This window comes from Perna viridis, chromosome 6 (genome assembly GCF_037379345.1).
Source record: "Perna viridis isolate PV_CMFRI_1.1 ecotype Kerala chromosome 6, ASM3737934v1, whole genome shotgun sequence".
Lineage (NCBI taxonomy): Eukaryota > Metazoa > Mollusca > Bivalvia > Mytilida > Mytilidae > Perna > Perna viridis.
Window position 1 is genome coordinate 19,156,434 of NC_142450.1, and position 5,656 is coordinate 19,162,089.

At 32.4% G+C, this 5,656-nt stretch overlaps 1 long non-coding RNA gene across 1 annotated transcript; it reads right to left on the reverse strand.

Annotated features, from left to right (window-relative positions):
- Window positions 1-774: 774 nt before the first annotated feature.
- LOC148613962 (uncharacterized) lies at window positions 775-5,366 on the reverse strand. Its single transcript, XR_015923171.1, has 4 exons — window positions 5,253-5,366; window positions 3,347-3,668; window positions 2,072-2,134; window positions 775-907 (listed from the first exon to the last, which is right to left on the reverse strand). It is a non-coding gene; the product is annotated as an uncharacterized LOC148613962 (long non-coding RNA).
- Window positions 5,367-5,656: the final 290 nt, after the last annotated feature.

Sequence of the window (5,656 nt, forward strand, 5' to 3'; positions counted from 1 at the left end):
ACATCTGTAGAAGCTAATGTAGGGTGTATAAATGTACACCATCATGCATATCTGACGATCTCAACATCAGGACAAACCTTTATATCTGTATTTACTCTACAAGTGTCCGTTTCTATGTTCATCTGTCTGCTCTCTGTCTTTTTCTGTCCTTTAATTTTGTAATTTAATCAACAGAAAGGTATGAAAATATATAATTGTCATATCAATAACTGTAAAACATATTTCAATGAGTCCGATTACATTCGATAGCATCAAGATCTTTAAGACTTCGTGTTGTATTTGATATTATTGGTTCTGCTTACTGTACTGTATGAAGCAGTATTTCTGAACTTTCTTTTTCTTGAAATGTTCAACAATATTTTGAGACAAAAGAAAAGCAGCGAAAATACTAAATTTTACATGATTTTACATGGCCTTTCTCAGATGTGAATTGACATAATGGAAATGTATAAACTTATGTAATTATGATCATTTCGGAACGGTGGTGCAGCAATATCATATTACTTCTACAAAATGAACAGGTATGTACTGAAACACGCTTGTTTCTATTCATCATATTAAGATGATCGACAAAGAAAATTATCCTTTTTGTTTTTTCTAAATATTATACAGAGCAATTCAACAAGACGTAAAAAGGAAATCTCTAGTTTAGTGAAACCTGTCTCAATTGCTTTTCCGGAAAGTTTTGAACCTGTATAAGGCAAAAACCTAATTCAGCAATTCACAAGAAAGTCGGTTAATTCAGACAGATTTCACTGCATCAAGTAAACGTCTTTCAAAACAAATATAGAAAACCTGCCTCTACAACATTGCAGCTGGTGTGAGGTCACTATGGTAACTGTACTAACAACTGCACAAGATCCAATACAGACCAATATATAAACGTATTTATCTTCGGGTATTTGTCCTAAATATGCAAACAAAATTTTAAATATATATGCACTAGATAAGATTAGTTTGTATAATTTCTAAAACATTCAAATGTTATTTTCCACAAAAAACAAAAGTTAAGTTCGTATAGATATTGATATGAAAAAGAGATAAAACACCATATCAAGAAAGTAAATATCTGGCCCCAATTATAAAAAAATGACAAAGTTAAGGAGATATCAACAGTTATATCATGTAAGGTAAAATCATAAGCCAACAGAATAAAAAAGGAATTATAGGTATAATATAAAGCAAACAAAATATAAAATCAGAATTTGGAAAAATGAGAAAACACGTGCACAACTCTGTTTGTGATACAACAGGACTACTAATGTTTCCTGGCGGCCCATTGAAAACTGGGTATCAGCTCCTTTATAGTCCATTAGATTTGTTGTTTCTTTTTTCGCAACGTATACTTAATACTTACTATCAACAAAATAATGGAGACAATGATCATAATGAACAACTGCGTAGAGTTAGTATTTAAAAAAAACAGAAATAATTACATGTATTGTATAACTTTAGAAGGTTAAATCTTCTGTTAATGGCAATAGGGAAACAAAAATAGCGTTTTACCTTAATGATGAAGTAACAATAATCATGAAAGAGTAATCAAGGGAACCAAGGTTATAGCGGTAGTCAAAAGAATGCAATCCAGACATGGAAAACAAACATACACAACATGAATGAGAGATAGATTACACATATATCAATAGGCCGATTAGAAAACAACGACACAGTAGGTATTTCAAAATGATATCTATAATTAGTAATTAATTGTTCCTGACAAACATGCTATTGAAATTAAGAAATGATATAGCATTATCAATATTCACCAGAAAGAAATATTGGAATCAGGCTCGAACTAAAACATCGTTGAATGTTTCGACAAAAGCAGAGTTTGCTTAACCTACCGGCCTACCTGGTACATATTCTCAAATCAATTGGGACGCTGATTTAGTCTAGATTTGCATGCATTTTTTGAATTTTTGATAATAGTTTTATTTTCGTCTGCTTTTTGTTTTGTTTTTGTTTGTTTCTGTTTCTGTTTGTTTTTGTTTTTATTTTGCTTTTGTTTTTGTTTAGTCTTGTCCTACTTTATAAGTGACACGACACACGACATTTTACTTCAATAAATTACCTTTAGTTTTGTTCTTAACATTAAGAATCCCATCGTCACATTTAGAAGAAATGTTTGAATCCTCTAAAACGAGAAAAAGTGGTTTTGTGAAATTAAAAATACAACAAAAATATATATAGGATGTAAACCATTAGCACCATTAACGATAATTTACTGTTTTACTGTGGAATGTGTCTTTCTTGCGTGTATTTTATTTGATATATAACGAGATTCAGGCTACAGAAGATTACAGGAAATATGAAACTATATTCGCTGCGTGGGTGGAATACAACATGTAATGTCCATGCACCCGAGTAATAATTAACGTAGGTAACTGATAATATATCATATCAGGCAGACCAATCCAACTGAAAAATTACCCAGCATATTTTACTCCATTTAAATATATGCACATGCATATTTTTAATTAGATATTAGAACTTATATTATGACATAATTATCTAGGACCGTACAGGTATGTTCAACATATTTTATTTCATTTTAAGAAGTCATAAAATATATGTCGACTTCTTGATAAAAAGCGGGGACAAATGATTTGATTATTATCCGGACTTTTGAAAGGCACATAGTGATATTATCTGGCCTCCTATTCAATGATTTTTTATCCATATAACCTGGATTATCTAATAACTGGACATATAACGTGTGTGTATTATTATTTAAAAAGTCAACTTGACTATCTGACGAGTAGAATCAAAACTATACTGCAAAATAAATGTTCGAGTCCCGCGGAGGGAACGACCAAATATTTGTATCGCAAATTAGACAGTTCTAACATCGTTGGAAATTTCTCAGACCTTTCTATATGTTAACGTTATCTTCCCTGTATCAATTTGATCCGATGGAGCAGTGTAGCGAATACAATCATCCCATTCTGAGACGTTGTGTAATATTGATTTGTTGTGACATGCATTATTAAATTTGATCCCCTATCCTACATAATAACACCTAGATGAACTATCCCGTACTACCATACATCGAGTACTAAGTTACAGCCCTAGATTAATCCTACGAGGAGGAATGGCCCGGCCAGCGAAAGCTGTATTTTTTATATAGCCTAGCTGGCCGAGTGGTCTAGGGTGCTGGACTTAGTGTAGGCGGTGTTCCCATAGATGTCACAGCGGCACGTGTTCGAGGTCCCGCGGAGGGAACGACCACGAATTTGCATCGCAAATTTGACAGTTATAACATCGTTGAGAATTTTTCAGACCCTTATATATATATTTTCATTTCATACAGTTGTTCATACATGAATAAGACTGATATATTTATTACCTTCAATTACTAAAATTACATTTTTCTGCACCGCCTTGTGATTATGGATAGTTATACACGCATACGTTCCGTTATCTGATCTTGAAATGTTATTTATTACTAGATTGTAATTGCCTTTCGAAGTAATGTTGACTTTAAACCGTGATTGATACTTGTCCGAAATACTTTTTGTCGAATGATATGTCATCTTCTCCTTTTGACCAAGTAATTGAATTATTTTCCCTCTCCAGCGAACAAGGTATCAGAACGGATTGTCCAACCTGTGCACAAACTTGTACTCGACATTCGACAGCCTTTTGAAAACCAAAACACCACAGGTACCCTAAGTTTCAGGTATAAATCAAAACAATTATTCATGTTAAATTCAAATGGTAAGAATAAATTACTCTTTTAGATTTGCTCTTCGCAAACAACAAAGTTGATTAAGAGAAAACAACTATTGATTTTTTTTTTCATACACATTTCAAGGAACGCCAAAGAACAGTGCACATTAGAGTCCACCAATATTAATGTAATTTTCTAAATGAGCTTTTAATAAACTAGAGGCAAAAATTACATCGACTGGTGAATGGTAAACGTATTACAATTTTATTTCGGAACATAAATGGACAGATGCGCGAGATAATAGGCATATAGGATTGATCAAAGTGGCATAACAAAAATTGCGAATTATTAGATTTGGCAAAGAACTGTATAAGGTATTTGATCGTATGTTTCCGGGGTAGACTGTCTTTGATAATTCAGTGACATCAATATCCAAAGAAATTCATGTACTCAATGTACAATATACATGTAGTACAAAAAATAAAATTGAATTACATTAATATAATTAATGAGATAAACAAGACAAATCTAAAGAACTCGATTTATGATCATAAAAAAGGGAAAAAAAAACATCAAGGACCCAAAAGTGTGGCCAAACCCCTAATCGCCAGCCTCGACCATCACGTTGTAAGTGGTAAAGTCCCTTTAGCTGAAGTGCAGCAGCCTATGGATTGTCCATCATATAAGACTAACTGAACAAATCTTGTCTTATCTTATTTATGTAATAGACATTTCATATCGGCCATTCCAATTGTTATGAGGACCATAAACGTCTGTACTAATGATATCAAACAAAGGCTGAAGATGCCCCTGTTTTGACGTTTTATAGGCAGTAAGATCGTTCCTCTACAAAAGCCACACGCACGACCGCCATTGATCAACATAAAATGTATGCTGTATAGGCTAAGCTGGGATGTTACAATATTGAAATTTAGACAGGAGAATTAAGACATGATATAATAAAACATGATATAATATTTCGATTTCAAACGTTATGTGTCATCTATAAGTATACTAGGAAGGTGTATCAGTTGACAGTGTCATTTGGGTTGATTGAATGTAAATTATCCTTGCACAGATGATACTCCATCTTCACAACAGACCTTGTAATGAAAGAACGATATTTGACAATGTACGTCGTGAATAAAAAAAAAATAATTAAAAATTAAATTAAATGAAATGAAAACACCATTGTCGCCCTAAACCTTATTGATCAAATTTTAAACGAAAATCAAAGGTATACTCATATTCGTACAATTTATCTTAAAGAAATACAATTGTACATGTTGATGTTGCTAATGGAATAACTGTTCAATTTTACGAATTTGAAAAAAAATCGACCGACTAACGTCGGACATTTAAGAACGTTTGCATTACAATGCATGTTTGATCATTGTTACATTAGTATAATTTTGGTAGACACGACTAATTGTTTTTCATTAATATCGCTATTACATGTACGTTTTGCAATGTATACATATAAAACGTGTGTATGCATTCTTACATACATGTCTATGAAGTCTAAAATCAAATGTTAGATTTTCCGAAAATTTAAAAACTAAATGGTCTTCAAGTCACTTACAGTTAAATAGAAATATTTGATAATCCATCTTGGGCTTCCCACATGACTGGATAGAACATCAATTAATATACATCAAATATATTTCGAAAACAGCAACAAAAATGTTTCCTGAATATCTTCCTATCGGGGCGGAAACTGCAATTTGTTTCGTTTTCCGCATGCATCACCCCTTTCAACTAGATTTATAGGATTAAAAAAATTCAATTAGTTCTAAACAAAGCTCAATAATATATATATATATATATTTTTTTGGCAAATTTTTGGTCGTTCCCACCGCGGGACTCGAACTCGTACCGCTGTGACATCTATAGCAACACCACCTGCACAAAGTCCAGTGCCCTAATAAATGAGTTTTTGAATAGGTAAAAATAGGAGGCTGATCAATATTTTTAAATCACAATTTT